This window comes from Podarcis pityusensis (genome assembly GCF_964106645.2).
Source record: "Podarcis pityusensis genome assembly, chromosome: 2".
Taxonomy (NCBI): Eukaryota; Metazoa; Chordata; class Lepidosauria; order Squamata; family Lacertidae; genus Podarcis; species Podarcis pityusensis.
This window is the reverse complement of record NC_138029.1, coordinates 92,566,952-92,586,819: the sequence shown is the minus strand read 5'-3', so window position 1 is coordinate 92,586,819 and position 19,868 is coordinate 92,566,952. Positions and strand designations below refer to the sequence as shown.

The window sequence follows — 19,868 nt, the reverse complement described above, 5'->3', positions numbered from 1 at the left end:
GCATGGATGTATGCACATGAGAACTGAATGAACACCCAGTCACAGCATGGTCCTATTTGTGTTTTATTTTCCAGCCTAAAAAGGGGGAAGGGCAGAAAATTGGACCCAGATTCTTCACTGGTGTCACTGTGCAGTAGTCCTGTTGATCTACTTGGATTATGGCTGGAATGTACCTGTAATTCAGTGTAACAGGCTAATGAGGAATTGGAACCATAAACTAAGAGGCTGGAATTCTTCCTTGGGGAAAAATCTGAAACGGAAACTCACATTTAAAATACATTAGTTTCAGACGATGGCCCATAATTTATGCTATATTGCAAATATTGGAAAAAGCCAGTTTAAAACAACAATGTGCAGATGGTCTTCTCCCTACAGCCTCACTTCCCCACCTACAATAGGGTTTTAATTTTTTTATATAAGATTTCTAGCTAAGCTTTGGATCCAGATGGGCCCCAGAGGTAGCTTGTGGGCTTCCCATAGAAGAAGAAGAACAGTTTGGACTTGATATCCTGCCTTTCACTCCCCTTAAGGAGTCTCAAAGTGGCTAACAATCTCCTTTCCCTTCCTCCCCCACAACAAACACTCTGTGAGGTGCGTGAGGCTGAGAGACTTCAGAGAAGTGTGACTAGCCCAAGGTCACCCAGCAGCTGCATGTGGAGGAGCGGGGATGCGAACTCGGTTTGCCAGATTACGAGTCCACCGCTCTTAACCACTACACCACACTGGCATCATAGGCATCTGGCTGCCCACTGTTAAAACAGGATGCTGGACTAGATGCTCCCTCAGTCTGCTCCAGTGGGGCTCTTCTATTCTTGTCTTACCAAAACAGAAAGAAAACAAAAACGCATCCTGTTCTCCACAATTAATTTGGGGGCAGTGTGGGGAAATCCATCCTGTGGAACACATGCAGCATTGCTCAGGGAAACCCAACTCATTTGAAAACCTTCAGTTTTCCACATGATGTTTTGGCTGGTTCCATTTTCTTGCATCCCAACTTACACTCTCAAATTCTGGTTGTCAGGAAGTCAGGGTCAATAGTACATATATTTGCTATATTCAAGGCTGTTGTAAGGTTTGCTGGAATAATACTTATCTCTTTGAACATTTTAAGACACTTTATCAGTTCTTTCTCTCCTGCTGTCAGAGGATCCACCCTCCCCCCCCCACGGTAGGTTGCCAGGAACAGATAAGGAAATTTCTTACCAATGCTATTTATTCAATATTCACAGAGAGAGGCTGAGAAATGCAGCCTCTTGGAATAATGGTGTTGCTCCGAGTGAAACCCCACCTGCTCTGTCTCCTCCCACTTTCTCATGAGTCACTGCTACGGGTGCTGAAAAGTGCCTTTTGCCTTTGAGCTCTTTGCTCTCCTATTTTCAATGCCTGCCTTGTTTTGGGAGAGCTTTCTAAAGACACTGAGTCTGTCAGCTGTCTCTCCCCTGGTGCTTCTTCTTCTTCTTCCTCCTCTCCCATTATTTCCCAGCTTTCCCCCTCATCTGCCTCTGAGCTGTGACTTCCCTCAAAACCCTGTTGTAATTCTGAACTATCTCCTTCTTGTTTGGCTGGGGAGGCGGTCTCCACCATTCCTCCTCTGCCCAGTCCCTGACTTCTCCCCCTCCTTCTTCCCCTCCTCCTCTTCCACCTGCTCCTCCATGTCCATATCTCCCCTCTCCCACAAAAAGAACATAAGAAGAGCCTGCTGCACCCATCTAGTCCAGCATCCTGTTCTCACAGTGACCAACCAATTGCCCACGAAAAGTCCCAAAACAGGACCTGAGTGCAACAACCCTGTACCCGCTTGTGATTCACAGCAGCTGGGACATACTGCCTGTGAGTGAAGGTAGAGAACATAGCCATCATGGCTCGGAGCCACTGATAGCCTTTTTAAATCGAGCCTCTTCCAAAAGCCAAATGCAAGAGCATGCAGCCACACATGTAGCTTTTTACTTAACAAAGCAATGGCCCCAAAGAGTGGCTTACCTGGTGGATAGAGCCTATTTGTGGCTCCTGGTGGACCTAAGTTCTTGCAGGCATCACATGACATTCTGAATATGCAGTCTCCAGCATTCCCCGCCCCCAAATGCAGAGGCTAACAAACCCCGAATCAATGGCCTTGAAGTTGCCATACCTTTCCACAGACTTAAGCAGGAAGACAATAATTAAACAGATTAATCACTGACCTCTTTGGGCAGCTCTCATTTCAATCCTAGGGGACATTTGAAAATGGCTTCATAGTGTGAACCAGGAAATATCCTTTCTAGACAATGAAATACTTCACCCTTCTCTTTCTCTGTCTTCTTTCCCACGTATCTGAAGAAGTGTGCTTGCACACGAAAGCTCATACCAAGAACTAACTTAGTTGGTCTTTAAGGTGCTACTGGAAGGAATTTTTTTGTTTTGACTATGGCAGACCAACACGGCTACCTATCTGTAACTTCTTTCCCACGCTCTTTCTTAACCCCTCTCTGCTTGCTCCTTCTTTTCTTTCACAAAGGAATGAACAGAAAAGCTACCTTCAAAAATACTTCAGCAGATGTGCAAAACAGATGTGAGAGAAAGAAGCTTGAAGAATGCAGTTTGTAGGAGGTGTATTTGCTATTTGCACAGATTTCATGTTGGTCCTGGTAGAGGAAGGAGGTTCTGTGGCAGGCACTTGTCACAGCTTGTTTGTGGTCTGCTTATAGCTGCAAGTGATTTCCCGCCTTCCATCTCCCTGCAGTTTATGCAATGAGACTGCTAGAGGGAGCTGCTAACTAAATTGCTTCCTACACCTGGAATATTGGTGAGTGTCAGATGGAATCACATTCAAGCAAAGCTTTATTCTCGGCGGTGTTGATTTAAATCAAATCAATATATTTGCTAGTTGGGACATGATTGGGAGTATATTTACTTTGCTACATCTCCTAACAGCCCTGTCATTTAACTGAAGCTTCAGAGGAAGAGCTACAAGAAGAGCCACTGAATCAAAATTGCTTTCCCCGTGATATATGCTCATTTTGCTCCTGTGTGGAACTGCATGTAACAAATGCAGAGTCATTTCCACTCCAAATCTGCAGGGATATGTATGGATTTTTGTTTGTATTCTCTTCTTGTCTGTTGCTCCTGTAGCTATTATTAGTCCATGCATAACTATTAGTCTGTGCACAACAACAATTTGCTTTTTGTGTTCCTAAATTGAATTAGATTTTATTTACAGCATTTTGCCAAATGTTTTGCTATGTGTGTGTGTCTGTGTGTGTATTGGAAGTGGGAATACACTCAGGCTCTGCTGTGCAGATACAACTTTTTGATGCAAACCATTGCTATAAAAACAGCTATTAAATGTCCATTGATTCTAAACAATACATTATAATGCTGTTTGATGAAATGGTTTGACAAAACTCGATTTTTCATCCAGATCCCAACGAAAGGTTCTAGCTATGAGTAAGCCCTCTTCCACTTATATTCACCTTCTATTTGGGCCACTTATTCTAAACACCTGTGAACAATGAGTGTGTGTTTGTGTGTTTGTGTTTGTGTGTGTGTGTGTATGTGAGAAATGTTTTGATGCATGTGGATTATTGCAGTACTGGTAGAATCTACACACATATAAAAACCGTTCTGAAAATGCTTTCTTTAAAAGCATTTTTAAAAGTATGTTGAATTTCCATAAGGCTCACCATCACCATCTAGGGTCACATGGTATATTGCACTTAAAACACACTTAAACGTTTTATTCACAGGTGTATAGCTGACTAAGAACTGTAGGGTAGAAGTTGCAGTTCATTGTTCAGTTCCTGGCCATCATGGCTCCTTTCACTTGGCAGGGTGGACTTAGTGGTGCTCATGCTTGCATTTTGCACATGCTTGCGTCTTGCCTTCTATCACACACACACAATTTTTTTCAGAGTGGCAGAGGCGGAGGCCACGATGCGCTGGAAGTGCACCATCGGGCTCCTGGGAAAACTGGTGGCTTCGGCCTGGGCTGCGCCACCACTGCCGCCCACAGGCAGTGGCAGCGGTGGCAGCATGCTAGAAGTGCATTGTCTGTTTACTGCTGGAAAAGCAAACATCCTAAGCATGGGCTATGCCATCACCTAAGGCCTGCGTCCTGGGTTGTGCCATTCCTGCCACCTGCATGCGGTGCCTGCAGCAGGGCAGAGACCACAGTTGAAGGATGTGACACAGTAGAGACAGTGGTAGAGGCAACAGAATCAGAGCACGGCACACTAGAAGTGCATTGTCAGTGCACTTTCAGAAAAGCCAGTGGCCTTGACCTGTACCACAGGTGAAGGCCATGGCACGGCGGTGGCAGTGTTGGCCAAAATGGGACATCCAGGATTACTTTCAGAAGCCAGGGCGGCTTCTGTAAACCCAGGGTGTTCCGGTAAAATTGGGACAGTTGAGTAGTAAGCACATATATTGAGTAGTATTTATTGATGTGGGTTTCTTTATGGTCTGCAAATAATAACATCCTGGAGATCCTGGGCCTCAGGGAGACTAGACTTGCCTCAACCAGGGCCAAGGCCTGGTGGAATGCTCTGCCACAAGAGATCAGGGCCCTGCAGGATTTGACATCTTTCCGCAGGGCCTGTAAGACAGAGTTGTTCCGCCAGGCCTTTGGTCAGGGCTCAGCCTGACTCCCCTTCCCTTTTTGTATAAGAACTAGTACGAAAGAGGCCTCCCAGCACTCTCACAGGCCCATATAAGATCAGCGTAAACAGTTGGGCCTGATGAGCATTTACTGTTCCCAACCCTAATTCTGCGGAAAGCCATCTAATTCAGATTTTAATTTTATCCTGACTTGTTTTTAAGAGGTGATTTAATTATTGTTTGATTTTATATCCATGTTTATATTTGATGTTATATTTGATGCCCTGAGCCGGGGAGGGCGAGATACAAATAAAAGTTGTTGTTGTTGTTCTTTTCCCCTCAGGCTTCAGTAAATGCAATACAGTGGTACCTCGGGTTACAGACCCTTCAGGTTACAGACGCTTCAGGTTACAAACTCCGCTAACCTAGAAATAGTACCTCAGGTTAAGAACTTTGCTTCAGGATGAAAACAGAAATCGTGCGGGGGTGGCGTTGCGGCAGCGGGAGCCCCATTAGCTAAAGTGGTACCTCAGGTTAAGAACAGTTTCAGGTTAAGAATGGACCTCCAGAACGAATTAAGTTCTTAACCAGAGGTACCACTGTATATAAATTCAAATACTTCTGTGCTTAAAATACTGTAGTTTTGTGTTTTTCCTCTAATAATTTTTATACCTGACCATCAGGAAATGCTCAAGCAGTGATACTAATGTAGATTAGAATGTCCCTATTTTCATCTGAGGAATGTTGGTGGCCATGGAACACATGGGGGCACCATGCACAAGAAGATGTTTTGGACAGGTCTGGCATATGTGCCCCCAACTTGTGTTTACATAACCTGTTCAGGCATAATGTCTGGACACCACTTCTCTAATACCGATGTTAGATTCTGGATATCCAGTTATGCCAACAAGCTCTGTTGAATCTTGGGGATGGGCGATTCCCAAAGCTCCAGAGGCTTCACTAATCTCATAGGCAAGAAGCGGCCCACATGAGGCCTTCTGGGTGATGTTGGACTACAACTCCCATATTCCCTGACCATTGGCCATGCTGGCTGGGGCTGATGGGAACTGGAGTCCAAAAATATCTGCAGAGAAACCCAGGGCTTTTCTTCAGCTGGAACTCACAGGAACTCAGTTCTGGCACCTCTCAGGTAGGTGCCATTGTCATTATAAGAGAACAAGGGAGGCGTTCATGGTGAGTTCTGGCACCTCTTTTTCTAGGAAAATAGCATTGGAGAAACCATATTGGCTACCCCCTGCTGCCAACTATGCTGTGTATAGGCAAAGAAGGCCATGGAACATAAGATCACAATTCAATGCAACACAAGCACTGTATTCAGCATGCAAAGCTGCATTAAATTCTATCTTTGTCACCAGTTTTCTTGCTGGGTTTTATTGCCACTGGCCACAAAAAGTAGGCGTTTTCTTGCTTGCCTTTGTTTCTCTTAAGAAAAAAAACCTTCAATATAAGCTGCAAGGCAGTTTTTGCTCCTGCTATTTTTGATCAAAGGAAAAGATGCTGCATATCCCAGCTTCTTCATCCCGGATCTCTTGGCTGCAAAAGAGTAAATTATGCATTCTTTATAAGCATAATTATATGCGTCTAATAATTATAATATGCATAGCCTACCACAAGGCTGGTTTTCAAAGTCATAAATAGTAATTCCCAATTTGCAATTGGGTTATTTGTGGGAATCTGTTTTAGAGATTATACTTCCATGAAAGGAGAATACAAAAGCTGCTCTCCTCATCCCTCATCTGTGGAACGTTTCTGAAGGTTGAGTTACTGCATTGCTTTTCTGAGATTAATTCCAGAAGGGTAGCCAAGTTAGTCTTTTGTTGCATAAATAACAGATTCTTTTGGCATCTTCAGAAATTTTATTGGTGCCTAAGTTGTCACGGGCTAGAATCTGAACTAACTATATTAAGAAATAGAAAACCTATGCCCTCTGGATCAGGCAGGGGTGTAAGAGGTGCGAAGCCAAGACAAAACCCAGCTAGGTTAAGCCTAAACATTGTTTATTCGACTGAGCTAGCAATGCTCAAACACCCTACTAGGGACTCTCTCTCCGAGGAGACGGCAAGGAAAGACAACATGTTTCTTTGTCTTGATTTATGTTTAATAAATTCGTAGTCCATAGTATGTATTCACAAGCCTCAGCCTCTTCTGTTGTGCAGTTTACACTGCTAAGTATAGTGTGCCCAAGTCTGGGAGGCTTGGGTCACTGATTTATGTCGGAGCCAGAGGACGATGGATCTTTACAGTGGCACAGCTGGAAGAAGATGATCCAGCTGGGGGCTAGCCAGCTAGCCTTTCGATCCCCGGATGCCGACAAGTTCCACTGAAATCAGTGGGGTTACTTCTAAGTAAATTTGCATCTGATCAGAATGCATGATAAAAACATCTAAAGATGGCTAACAAGGGTGGTGCCTTGCCTCTTGTTTTCTGGAAATGGCCTCAAAAGCCACACATGAAAATAATATGGTTACCTCAACTGAGTGGCAACCATGACAGGCATCTCCAAAATATCTTCAAAGAGAAGCTTATTGAGCAGAAACTAGTGTGCAGCTCCTCTGCACCAGAGTTCTTCTTTCCTGTCCAGGAGCACCCAAAACCATTGGAGAGTCAACACCAAGAACATCCTGGAGAAAAGATTCTCACAAGCACTGTCTTGTCCTCCCCCAAGTGTTTCTGTAATAAAGAAACCGTTGTGTAAAGGTAGGCTTCTTTTGGTTCCTTTTCTCTAAACGGCTGCCATTCCCCCACCCCATTCTAAGCTTTTGTGGGCACATATCCTTCTCCTGTTGAATTAACTGCCTCTCTCTTCCCAGGGAGTAACACATTAGAGTCTTTATTTGCTTTCAACCTGGCAGTTTGATTGTCTTCACAGACAGCCATCTGGCACTTCGGAATTTCGGTAGCCTTGGGCTCTCCCATTCACATGCCTGAGCCAGGTGTGACAGATGGCTCCGAAGGCTAAAATGTGGGACTTCCGGGGGCGGCGCGAACGGCAATGGCGGTCCTCTTCTGAACGGGAGAGGAGGCTCCGCAGGCAACGGGTCGTCCGCTACGGCGAAGCGGAGACCCACATCGGAAAACCCCAGGCGGCAAGAGCCTGGGGTCTTGAGGCTCGGTGGGCGCCTAGAGCGACCCTCCAAGTGCAGAAGGAACCCCGTAAGGGGCTCCGGAGCACGGAGGGGGGTTGCGGCGCTGTGAGCTGTTTCGCAGCCTGAGGAGCGAAGCCGCGCTGCTGCTGTCGGTGAGCGCTGATCCCTTTTCCTGCCAAATTACGGATCCGGACGAAAAAGCAACTAATTTGTGAGTAAAAGACTGAATCACTTGAAATTTGAGACTTTAAAAGGGAAACTTAAATTGGCTTGAACTTGGCTGTGAGCGGAGAGACGTGGAAGCAGGAAGTCCGTCTTCCGCAGCCATTGAACTTGAAAAAAAAGCAATCAGCTGGAGGAGTGGAGGCTGAAAGAAAGAGACTCTAAGTCTTACAGATCTAAGCATCTATTTGAACTTGCACTTTAAAGTAAAGACTTCAAGTTAAAGATTTGGGATTTCTATTTGTACTTGACTTTCCTCCTCTTATTGGATTACAAATTAAAAGGTGAAACCCAGAGTCAGGAGCTGCCTGAGTACTAAGGGAGCTGTCAGTACTGCAGATTTGGATACTGTATATTGGAACTGGAAACAATCTGAGGGTATTGATACCTTTTAAATTTGAAACATTCTTTCTGGAGATAAATAAGCACTGTCTGCAACAAGGTAATCATTTATAAACTCTGCTAAGTATTTGTATCTGAAGGTTCTTGGACATTAATTTAGACTCTGAAAGATAGATTAAGCTCCCTCTAGAGGATTGGATTATAACAGTGATTTTACATACACTTTTTACTTTCGATTCCCTTGCTGTTTGCTTGCTCTGGACCTTTCCATTCCCATGGGAACAACTCAGTGTGACCTTGACTGACAGATAACGTTGGAATGAGTGGCACAAGAAAAAGAGGGAGAGCTAAACAAACAACTCTAACAACTCTAACCTCAGCCTTACAGACACGCAGATCATCTGTGCCTGCTTTGCCCTCAGAAGTGGAGGGTGAGGGCGAAGCAGAGCAGTTACAACTGGAAGATATGGCCTCAGGAGCATCTGCTTCTATACTAGATAAAATCTTTGAAAAATTGGAAGCTTTGGACAAGAAAGCAGATGCCCAAACAGCAAAGATTGATAAAAATACAGAATGTTTAAATAAATTAACCACACAAGTGACACAGAATGCACAAGCAATTGGACAGCTAACGGAGGCCTCAGCAGAAAATCGGAAATTGACTGAGGACACCAGACAAAGATTTGAAAATTTAGAGCAAGAGGTAAGACCACTCACTAAACAAGTTGGGGAACACCAGATTTATCTCTCGATGATAGAACTGCGAAACCGTGAGAACAACTTAAGGATTAGATCATTACAAGAGGCAGAAGAAGGAAATCTAACTGAGTTTTTGACTAAAGAATTCTCCAAGTTCTGGAACTTGGAAGAAAAGGACTTTAAAATTGTGTCAGCTTTCAGACTTGGAAGATTCATAAAGAAGGAGAGGCCCAGAGACTGTTTGATAACATTGAGATCAAAGGAGGAAAGGGATAAGATTTTGGGACTACACTTTGTAAAATCACTGGAGGTGTTGGATAGAAGAATTGAAATTTATAAAGATATCCCAAGACTACTGCTTGACCTTAGAACCGCCTATTCTGAACTTGTTAAACTACTAAGGAGCAACGCAATTCCATTCAGGTGGGAATTTCCTCAAGGATTATCTTTTACCTTTAGAGGGAGAAAGGTTAAAGTGAGAACACTGGAAGAGAGAGACAAATTCCTGTCTACACACGGAGAGGACCTTCAAAAAAGAATTGAATTACCTTCTGGGCCTGAGGCAACGCCAATACCAACATCAGCATCTGTGGAACCTGAAGTCCCTGAGAAGATACCACCCCTTGAAAAATAACCAGATAATTCAGGATGTCTCTGCAACTGTTGAGCTGGAATATTAATGGTTGTAACATTCCGGAAAAAAGGAAGAAAATATTTCATATATTAAAAAAAGAACAATTGGACATTATTTGTTTACAAGAAACACATGTGACGAGGCTCCACAGAAAAGTGTTAATAAATAAAAGATTGGGCCAGGAATTTGTATCTTCGGACAAAGTTAAGAAGAGAGGCGTAGTGATATATGCAAAAGAGAGCCTGTCACCTAAATTCCTATTTAAAGATGAACATGGAAGAATTTTGGCTATTGAGATACAATATCAAGGAGAGAAACTGCTGATATTAGGAATTTATGCACCTAATGAAGGGAAATCGGAATTTTACAAGAAGTTGCAGGAGACAATGCTGGATTATCTAGACTACAACAACATCATAATGATGGGAGATATGAACGGGGTCGTATCAACTAACATGGACAAGTCACAAAGCCAAAATGTTACAAAAGACGGCAGACTACCTAAAACCTTTTTTGAAATGACTGACAATATGGACTTGATTGATATTTGGAGGACAAAGAACCCACTAGGAAGAGAGGGAACATTCTTTTCTGAAGCCCAACTGACCTGGACAAGAATCGACCAAATATGGATTTCTAGAGGCCTGGCACCTAAGGTTAGAAAAGTGGAAATCTGCCCAAAGACCTGCTCTGACCACAATGCAGTAAAGATGGATATGACACTATTACCAACTGGATCCTTTAGATGGAAGATGAATGACAATTTGTTTAGAGATCAGGAAATTACCAAGAAGGCCCAAAAAGTTTTGAAGGACTATTTTGAGATAAACATGAATAATATGGTGGAAAAAAGAATAATCTGGGACGCAAGCAAAGCTGTAATGAGGGGATTCTTGATACAACAGAATGCAGTGAAGAAAAGAACACATAATGAGAAAAAAGATAAGATCTTGGATAAAATAAAAGAATTAGAGAAGAAATTAAGAGTGAATCCGAAGTCACAGCCAACTCTGAGAGAAATTAAACTTTATCAAACACAATATTCTAAGTTGATAAATCAGGAAATTGAATGGAAGGTTAAATTAATGAAACAAAAAACGTTTGAGTCGGCGAATAAATGTGGAAAACTGCTAGCTTGGCAGTTGAAGAGAAGACAAAGATTAAACACTGTTACAAACTTAGAGGTTGATGGAAAAAACATCCAGAATCCGGTGGACATTAGAAAGTGTTTCCAGAGATACTTCAAAAAATTATACACCCAAGGGCCGCAAGATGATGTTGAGATTAAACAATTTTTGGCAAAAAACGGATTATCTAAATTGTCACAAGAAAATAGGACAATCCTGAATTCTAAAATAACACGACAGGAGATCGAACAAGCTATCCAGAACATGCAACTTGGCAAATCCCCAGGACCAGATGGGCTGACCTCCAAGTACTATAAGACATTGAAAGACTATTTGATACAACCTTTGATGGAGGTCAGCAATGAAATTATGGAGGGGAGGAGGGCACCGGAGTCGTGGAAGGAAGCATTTATCACATTAATACCAAAGTCGGAAGCTGAAAAGACACAACTTAAGAACTACCGTCCCATCTCTCTCTTAAATGTGGATTACAAAATATTTGCAGACATTTTGGCAAATAGATTTAAAAAAGTTTTAAATGAAGTAATTCATAAGGACCAGGCTGGCTTTCTCCCAGGAAGACATCTGTTTGCTAATACAAGGAACATTATTGACATTTTGGAACTTCTGCAAACAGATATAAATACAAAAGCAGTTTTAATTTTTATAGATGCGGAGAAGGCCTTTGACAATATCTCCTGGAAATTTATGATGGGAAATTTAAAAGAGATGGGAGTGGGACGGGGTTTTGAAAATGGGATTGAGGCGATATATTCAGAACAGAAAGCTAAACTGATAGTTAATAATGTGGTTACGGAAGAGTTTAAAATTGAAAAAGGAACACGACAAGGTTGCCCTATTTCCCCTTTGTTATTTATCTCGGTTCTGGAAGTGCTATTGAACATGATTAGAAGGGATCAGTTGGTGGAAGGAATCCAGGTCGGTCAGAAACAATATAAATTAAAAGCTTTTGCAGATGACCTGGTTTTGACCTTGCAGAAGCCAGAGCCTAGTACGAAAAGAGTATTACAACTGATTAACGACTTTGGTCGGGTGGCGGGATTTAAATTAAATAAACAGAAAACTAAGGTTTTGGGGAAAAACTTGACTAATACAGAGTCAGAACGGTTTCAGAATGAGATGGAACTTAATGTGGTGAAAAAAGTGAAATACCTAGGGGTAAACATAACAGCAAAAAATCTAGGTCTATTTAAGGACAATTATGAAAAATGTTGGACAGAAATTAAGAGAGACCTAGATAGTTGGACAAAATTGAAACTTTCTTTGTTAGGCCGAATTGCTGCTATTAAGATGAATGTATTGCCAAGGATGTTGTTTTTATTTCAAACACTTCAGGTTTTGGACAAAACGGAGTGCTTTCAGAAGTGGCAGAGAGACATTTCCAAGTTTGTCTGGCAGGGCAAAAAGCCCAGAATTAAGTTTAAGATATTAACCGATGCAAAACAAAGAGGGGGCTTTGCCCTGCCAGACTTAAAGTTGTATTACGAAGCCGCAGCGTTCTGCTGGCTAAAAGACTGGCTACTTCTTGAAGACACTGATGTGCTGGATTTGGAGGGGTTTAACAATACCTTTGGATGGCATGCATATTTATGGTATGACAAGGTTAAAGCAAATAAGGCCTTTAAGAACCATATTGTCAGAAAATCATTGTTTAATGTCTGGTCAAAATATAAAGACTTGCTGGAAAATAAAACACCAAGGTGGCTTTCACCTTTGGAAGCCAAGGCCCGAAAAAGACCCAATATGGAGGCTAAATGGCCAAAATATTGGGAAATACTAGAAAAGGATGGAGACAAATGGAAATTGCAGAGTCTAGAGAAAATGAAAGACAAAGTGCGAGACTGGTTACATTACGCTCAGATCAAAGAAGTTTTTAAAAATGATAAGAAATTAGGGTTCCAGGTGGAGAAATCGAAACTAGAAACAGAATTGTTAGAACCAAAGATTAAGGTACTTTCAAGGATGTATAACTTGCTGTTGAAATGGAATACACAAGACGAAACGGTTAAATCGGCTATGATAAGGTGGGCACAGGACATTGGGCATAATATTATGTTTGAGGACTGGGAGAGGTTGTGGAATAATGGACTGAAATTTACTGCATGTAACGCCCTGAAAGAAAATGTAATGAAAATGATTTATAGATGGTATATGACCCCAGTCAAACTTGCTAAAATTTACCACCTGTCTGATAATAAGTGTTGGAAATGCAAAGAGTGCGAGGGAACGTTCTTCCACCTCTGGTGGACTTGCCCTAAAGTGAAGGCGTTCTGGGAAATGATCTATAATGAACTGAAAAAGGTATTTAAATATACCTTCACTAAGAAACCAGAGGCTTTCCTTTTGGGTATTGTCGGCCAAGGGGTGGCAAAGAAGGACCAGACATTCTTTATGTATGCAACAACAGCAGCAAGGATACTTCTTGCAAAACATTGGAAAACCCAAGATCTACCCACAGTGGAAGAATGGCAAATACAACTGATAGACTACATGGAACTGGCTGAAATGACCGGCAGAATCCGTGACCTGGGAGAAGAGAGGATTGAGGAGGACTGGAAGAAATTTAAGAACTATTTACAAAAGTATTGTAATTTGAGTGAATGCTAAATAAGATGCTAGACTAAAACAACTGAGCACCACTAAATTTAGAAGCTTTTTTAAGAAAATAAGTAAGACTGTGAAAAATTAGCTCCTTTTGAGAATTATATGATTATGAAATATAGAAGGGATATAAGAATTTAAACAAGATGATAAATTGCTGACAAAATGTTTTAACGATGAAAATGGGAGCGGGAGGTGTGAGGAAGTCCAAAGAAAATGTGAAAATATGTTAAGATCGATGTTACATTGTTTATTATGTCTATTTTTATTGTAAAATTTAATAAATTGCTTTAAAAAAAAAAAAAACGAAGGCTAAAATGTGGGGAAGGAGGCAAAGCCTGCTTGGCTGGAAAAAAAGAGAGAAAAGAACTATACTAAGGACCAGTGTGTGTATGTGTGACATCTAGCTGTGGCTGTGGCAAGACCAACTCATATGGGAGTGACTACCCCTAATATGTGAGGATGTTAGTCTTGGCTCTCCTGCTCCAAGCAGAATAAACCATGTTGCGCTCCAGCAGTGGAACCAATTATTTTCCATGTGTTTTACCTGTGGCTGAAGCAGGCCAGCCAGCTGAGGATGAGGAAACAATTGAAATCTGCACTTGTGGCCAAGAGAGTGGACAAATGAGAGGCGGTATGAGAGGGGTGTGTTGCCGGGACCAAAGTGAGCTCTGTTGTTGCTGTTGTTGCTGCTGCTGCTGTTGTTGTTGCTGCTCTGTAGTTCATCATGCAACCCTATTGCGTTTATAGTACTGCATTGCTGTATTTTTGTGTGCATTGTTGTATTTGCTGCTGTTACTGTATGTATTTGCTGTTGTTGCTTTTGTTATGTTATTATGAAACTGGTTGATTTTGAGATGTCTTCCTATTTCACCACTTTTGAGTGGAAAGGTGGCGTATAAATCAAAAGATGCTGATGAGGCAGGAGCCTAGAAGACAGCCGTATAATGAGTCAGACCATTCGTCCATGAAGCAGAGCATTGCTTACACTCGCTGGCAGCATCTCTCCATGATGTCAAGCATGCGCCTCTCCCAGCCACACCTGAAGATGATGGGGTCTAAATCTGTAGACAAATGTTTTCATAGTTGTCACCACAGGAAGAGAGGGCATCCTTTTACAACAGAGGTTTGGGGAGCAGGGGTTTCTGGGATGAAGGAGGAAGTGGGCAGAACTCCATGTGAGGCCTAAAGGGCAACAGCCATGCTGGATGGCTAGAGAGACAGAGAGACACAGGGGTGGTGGTTAGGATGCATCTGAATCTATTACAGTGGTACCTCAGGTTAAGAACTTAATTCGTTCTGGAGGTCCGTTCTTAACCTGAAACTGTTCTTAACCTGAGGTACCACTTTAGCTAATGGGGCCTCCCGCTGCTGCCGCGTCGCCGCTGCACGATTTCTGTTCTCATCCTGAAGCAAAGTTCTTAACCCGAGGTACTATTTCTGGGTTAGCAGAGTCTGCAACCTGAAGCGTCTGTAACCTGAGGTACCACTGTACTGCACTGTTGGGAAGGATAAGACCCTCTTGGGATGTAAATGCTCTAAACTGTGTCTTCATAAAACTCAGGTGAAAAATGTGTGAATAAACCATATTTCTAAGATACTGCAGATTCCGTTGTGCTTTGATTTTCCACCTGGAATCCCTAGAATCTCGGGCAGCCGCTTGGCGGAGATTGTGGTAGCATGTAACTATATTATAGGGCTGTTAACTGACTCAGTGTTTGTTGATTATTTCACCCACTCATTATTTGAAACATTAGCAGATGCACAGCGTGCTATTTCAATCAGTATAGTCTACATCCTTTGTAGCATTGGCTATTTAATGAGCAGGGCAAGAGTTGCTCTTCAATAATTGATACAGACATAGAGCAGCCTGGCAGTTGCAGTTCTGAGTGCATTTGATCCTGCAGTATTTGCCGCTTGCTTCGACTCTCGTCCTGTCAGGCCACACACCTCCTGGGGAGAAAATTAGTAAATCAAAAGCACACATTTAGCAATGTCGGCATTCAGTTCAACTTACAAACTGCATTAGTCATTGGCCATAGCAAAAGCAAATCTTGCAAATGCCAGGAAACATGTCACCAAACAATTCAACAACCAAGCTGACATATGCAGACTCTTGATCTGGGATAGTCCCTGTGTTTTGGTATTTTCCCCAGCAGGGAAAAAAAGCCATTGTCCCTAGGAATCTGCCATATGTTATCCAGAACTGGCAGTGGCTTTCCAGGGTCGCAGGCAAGTGCATTCTGCATCATCTACTACCTGATAACCTTTTAATGAATTGCCAGGGATTGAACCTGAGATCTCTGCACCTGAACATGGTCCCTCATTTTGCTTTTGGAAAAGATTTTTGATATATCTTTTTTAAAATGGTTAGTGTTTCACTTAAGTTCTGGAAGTGTCATTCTTCAGATTTCAGCCCTTTCCTCTGGCTTGTTAAATCTCTGACTCCAAGCGGGGACTATTTTGACTCTACTTGACATGCATGTTAATACACACACATGGGTAGTAAGGGAGAGAACAGTCCTAGCTCTTTCTTTGCGGTCTGTTTGGAATCTGGTTCCTGTTTCCAGGAGGCTGATAACTATATTTTTCTGGCAAATACAAGGAGTAGTGTTCTTGAACCTTTCTGCAGCTATTAGAGCCAGGATGTGAGCTGTTCTTTCCAGTCACTTGAGATATAGGAGCTTGTACCAGGGTCACGGGACGCGGGTGGCACTGTGGGTTAAACCACAGAGCCTAGGACTTGCCAATCGAAAGGTCGGCGCTTCGAATCCCTGCGACGGGGTGAGCTCCCGTTGCTCCGTCCCTGCTCCTGCCAACCTAGCAGTTCGAAAGCACGTCAAAGTACAAGTAGATAAATAGGTACCGCTCCGGCGGGAAGGTAACCAGCGTTTCCGTGTGCTGCTCTGGTTCTCTGGAGGCAGCTTGGTTATGCTGGCCACATGACCCAGAAGCTGTACGCCGGCTCCCTCGGCCAATGGAGTGAGATGAGCGCCGCAACCCCAGAGTTGGTCACGACTGGACCTAATGGTCAGGGGTCCCTTTACCTTTACCTTTACCAGGGTCATAGATGAGGGGTATATTTTGTATTGAAGTCATGCCAGCTATTCAATGCCATATTCCATAGAAATAAAGAGTCCAGACTAGCACCCAATGGCACAATGGATGCTCCTGGGCCTTCAAATTGCTTCTAACCCCATGCTTCTTCATGTATCTCCACATCATTTCACAGAACATCCTCCTCCTTCTTAGTAAGGCACCCCTGACATGTAAAAAGCAAGCAAGTATGGATAGTAAACAATACAAGGCATGACCTCCTGAATAACACTCACAGAAGTGCTTACTGCTCTTTGTGCTTGCTTATATGATTGTAGCCTCTGTAAACCTTGATAGTTTTTGCATGAATCACTCCATGCTCATTTTGATCAGTTGATAATGTGCGTGTTAGGGAAGTGACTAAGGCTTATGCATTTCCAACGAATGTTGAGCTTTGTCAGCAACAGTCTTGTTACTTTTAAATTAGACGGATCGGACGGGCGGGGGGAAAGCTTACTGCCTGGATATCATTCTGTTTATACGAGCACCATATAATCCTTTCCCCTCTAAGAAGCTCCAGCAGTGACTCATATCCCCCGGATCAGAAATCACAGCTCCGATACCTGCAGCCCACACGGCCAAATTATTGCATACTGGGATGAAAGGATGATGATGCTTTTAGGCCCCTGAAGGTGGATCAGCAGTGTTTATAGAAAGTGAGTTCCAAGGTGCCTCCCTGCTCAACACAGCAGATTCTCTGGCAGCTGCTCCCTCCCATCAAGTCACCAGCAGAATGGCTCTCTTTGTCCTTTCCCTGCAGGCACTCAATTGCAAGTTAAAGAGTTTTAAATTGAAGTGAGGTGGAAATGTCTATGGAGTTTCAGTTTCATTATTATTATTTTGTAAAAGTTACCTATAAATGTTCTTCTTCTTCTCCCCACAAACTACTGTTCTTTGGAAGCGGTGCAGAATCCCAAAAGGTTGATTTTGTCCTCTGTCCCTTCACCAACCCTCCAGGCTCTAGGCAGCTGTACAGTCCTCAAACTAGCAAAATTAAGAAACCTTCCTGGCTCAACTGAACATTAGCTCTCTAGAGTTCCAGGCTACAGACACTCACTGCCCTACCAGGAGATGCTGGCATTGAAGCTGGGACCTTCTGCATGCAAACCAGATGCTCTATGACCGTTCCCTTAAATCACAGACTTCCCTTCCTCTGTCCTGTGGAATGCCTTCCTCAACCCATGTCGTTGTGCTAGAAGCAGGGCTGTTACTAGTCACACAGGCATGTTTGCACAGGGTATATAAAGGGAAGCTGGCAGGGATTGCAAATTAGGATTAAAACAAAGCAATGCATAACTGTTCAGTGACCATTTTTTTTGCTCCTGAATGTGAACATTCTGAAATGAAAATGGGAAGCTATGAAATTGGTCTCTGCTAGGGTGGTCACTTATGTACCCTCCCAAAACAACAACAACAACACATCATCAATAGAAATACCATAGTGGGGAAGACCTGTGTGCCTGATCTACCTGCTGTTCAGGGTGCTGACCTTTGATGGGAACATCCAGGCTCCTTCTCATGGTCCTTTCTCTTTCAACAGGACTTGGACAAGATGACACTTTGAATAGAGGACTGTGCTTTGTAAAGTAGGACACATGAACATGCTAGACTCAGCTGCAGCTTTAAATAAACAATCCCTCTCCCCCACAGAACACTTTTTAAAGGAATACTTCTGTGCAAGACAATGGATAAGGCAACACAGGAAAACTGGTTCAACTGGAAACAAAATGATGGGGTACGAGGTTCAGTCTCTTGTTCACAGGAGATTAAATTACTGATAAATAAAGATTCCTGAGGGCTTGTCCTGTGGGCTCCTATACATTTTCTTCATGCAAACCATTAGCTTGAGAAGATTACTCTCTCCATTGAGGGGGTGGCGGTGATAGAAAGTAGGCATAAGTGTGCGAATGGCAGAAAAGAAACAGCAGTTTGACACAAAAAGGTGAATAATGAAGGATAGACACAGGACAATGGGGAGACCTGAAGGCTGGAAGGCATTTTCAGTTCAGATGCCTCTGGGGATTTTAATGAGAAGTGGTGGGTTTGCTGCTTGTTTGAGTGCTAAAGCAGTTTGTCTCCACCGACGCTCCACTTGTATATTTGCAAATAGATCAGATATTCCAAAAAGAGCTGAAGTCTCCAGTGATTTCTTCCCCCAAAGGAAACCAAACCTGCTGCCCTTGTCACATCCTGCTGCTGAGAGAAGAATGAAGCTATATGCTCTCTTGGGAATTTGACAGGTGCCTGAAGTAGGGAGCAAGCACACCGAAGAACAGAAGAAGAGCCTGCTGAATCAGGCCAATGGCCCATCTAATTGAGCATTGTGTCCTCACAGTGGCCAACCAGATGGCTGTGAGAAACCTGCAAAGAGGGCATAAGCACAAGTGCACTCTACCTTCTTGTGCTCTCCAGCAACTGGTATTCAGAAAAGTTACTGGCTCCATCTGTGAAGTCAGAGCATAGCCATCATGGGCAGTAGCCATTCATAGCTTTATCCTCCATGAATTTGTCTAATCTCCCTTTAAAGCCAAGTTGGAGGTCATCACCCCAGATCTCAGAAGCTCCATCATGCATAGCTGTGAACAGGGATGTCAGAGAAGTCTGATGGAAACTGATGGGAGTGGAAACTGCCAATGTTCTTTTCTTTGGCCTGTGTCTGGAATGAAGGATCTTGCAGATCTCCTTCTCTGCAGGAAGAGGGGGAAGCCCATCCACGCCTCTTCACTACAGCCGCAGAAGTAGCCACAGCTGTACCTTCTCTGCTGTCAGTGCTCCAGGGGTGAAATGGAACCATTCCTTGGGGGGCAGGGGGTGGTGGTGGCTTTAATCCACTAGTGGCTTTAATCCACTAGATCTGAAGCCTACCCATTTCCTGACATGTCACTGGAATTCAAGAGTACAGAAACCCTGGAGCTGACGTTCTGATTTCCCTTCCATTAGGACCATTAGGAAGAATTTAAAAATGAAAAAGAAGTGTGAGAGCAAAATGCACCCCACCTCACTGGCACGAACCAAACAGGACTTTTGATTTGGCAGTTTCTCAGCTTGGGGTTCTCCCTGTTAGGATATTTCCATTCCACCTTAAAAGGGAGCAGGCTTTGTGAGTCACAGAGTCTGCGCATTTCCTGTTCACAGGATGTTTATGTTTTCTGTTGCTTTCGTTTCTCTCTCTCTGTGTCAGAGACACTGAAGCAGGCAGTCATGTTTTTCTTTGTTCTGATCAACACTGAATAAAACTTGTAAACAATGCTCTCCTGAGTGCGACTTCTGCTGTGCATTATCTGCTGATAGAGAGTGTGCATCGGCTCTAGAATGTTCTGGAGCTCATGTCGCTAATTGCTGATACTGCGTGTCTACGGGAGATCGATGGATCGTCCGGCAGCCGGCTTGGGGGCCATGATGGACTTTATCTCCCTGGTAGTATCCCAACACCCCCACCCACTTTGC

At 43.2% G+C, this 19,868-nt stretch overlaps 1 long non-coding RNA gene across 1 annotated transcript in view; it reads right to left on the bottom strand.

Moving 5' to 3' along the window:
* Positions 1-19,868, bottom strand: part of LOC308471709 — a 744,400-nt gene that overhangs the window by 191,334 nt on the left and 533,198 nt on the right. Inside the window, exon 2 of the long non-coding RNA XR_013983107.1 lies at positions 2,333-2,424. This is a non-coding gene — a long non-coding RNA (uncharacterized lncRNA). The remainder of the gene's footprint in view (positions 1-2,332; positions 2,425-19,868) is intronic.